We start from the raw sequence: 1,429 nt of genomic DNA on the forward strand, positions 1-1,429 counted from the left end.
GGCTCGTCGGCGAAGAGCAGAGCGCGGCGGCTATGCCGGAGATAGAGCCCGGCCAGGGCCATAAGTGGATTAGCTAGAGGAGGGACTCAGGGGATGAACACGACCAAGGAGAGGTGAAATCGGTGGCGGGGCAAACTTCTCCATGGGCGGCTGGCGAGGTGGCGTGCAGAGGAGTCTTCGGGGCGGTGTGGCGCGAGGCTAGCTGGCCAGGCAGAGACGGTTCAAGAGGCGGCTGCGCTTGCGCTCGACGCGTGGGGCGGCGAGGCGGTTCAGGAGGTCGGTTCTTGTGGCGGTTGTGGCGGAACCACCCAAAACTAATGGGCCCGGGTGCACTGATCGTTTTTGCTAAGCAACTCTGACCCAATTTGGCACTCACCGGTAGTTCCTCGAGTGAAGCCTCAATAAAAGCCACGCTATTCTAGGATCAGTAGACAACACTCACACGAAGGTGAGCCCAGAGATTACAACACAGAACATTTCATACATCTCAGAGTGATTGCAGCGGAAAGGGAATTTATTACAAACCATGTTCAGAGCAGCAAAGTACTACAGAATTCCAAACTACACAAATTATTCAAGTCTCATTGTTCAGCGGAAGCATTAAAAGATAACTAGCGACATAACGTGACGCATCGATAAAGCCCGTACGAAAGCATCACTCAGTGGGAGGGTGGTCAGCACCAGCTGAAGGGCCATCCCACTCGACAGACCAACCCGGAGGCAAGGTACACGGCCAAGTAAGACTTGCAGTCAGATCTTCAAAGTTAGTACCTGAAAAAACATTGCCACAAGCAAGGCTGAGTATACTAATACTCAGCAAGACTGACCCGTCTCCGGATATATCATAGTCCGATAACTAGACATGCAAGGCTTTTTGGTTGGTGGGGTTTGTTTTGCCAAAAACGCCACTAAATGTTGATCCTTATTTTCAGATTTTATTTAGCCATCTTCCAGTTGGATTAACCATTCTAAGTTTGCATCTAACTCTACACAAACATGGTAGAGCAACCATTTAATCAACCAGCAGTATTATCATCATCATGTTCCACTTGTTACTCTGTGTGACTGAAAACATTAAGCAATCTCATGCCGTGAGAGGCGGACGATTCTGAATCGAATTTCAACATGGCCAGGGGAACCTAACACACACGCATGGGGATCAACTTCGCTCCCGCCCACGCAACTTTTCCCCTTTCTTTCCAGTCCGTGGATCCGAGTCACCCTCCCCGACTACATAGTCCGAACACTCTGCACCCGTACGTCCGGACAAAAATAAAACCTACTTCTACCAAGAGGGTGAAGGGTCGTTCCAGTCGCCGGTCCAATCAGGTACTTAAGCTTACCGATTACCATATTTCTCGGCATGTGGCTAGTACTTTCAAACACTTAACAAAATGAGCCACACACCGCGACCTTAACCATTTTTTAC

The sequence above is a fragment of the Panicum virgatum genome, chromosome 2K (genome assembly GCF_016808335.1).
Source record: "Panicum virgatum strain AP13 chromosome 2K, P.virgatum_v5, whole genome shotgun sequence".
NCBI classification, from domain to species: Eukaryota; Viridiplantae; Streptophyta; class Magnoliopsida; order Poales; family Poaceae; genus Panicum; species Panicum virgatum.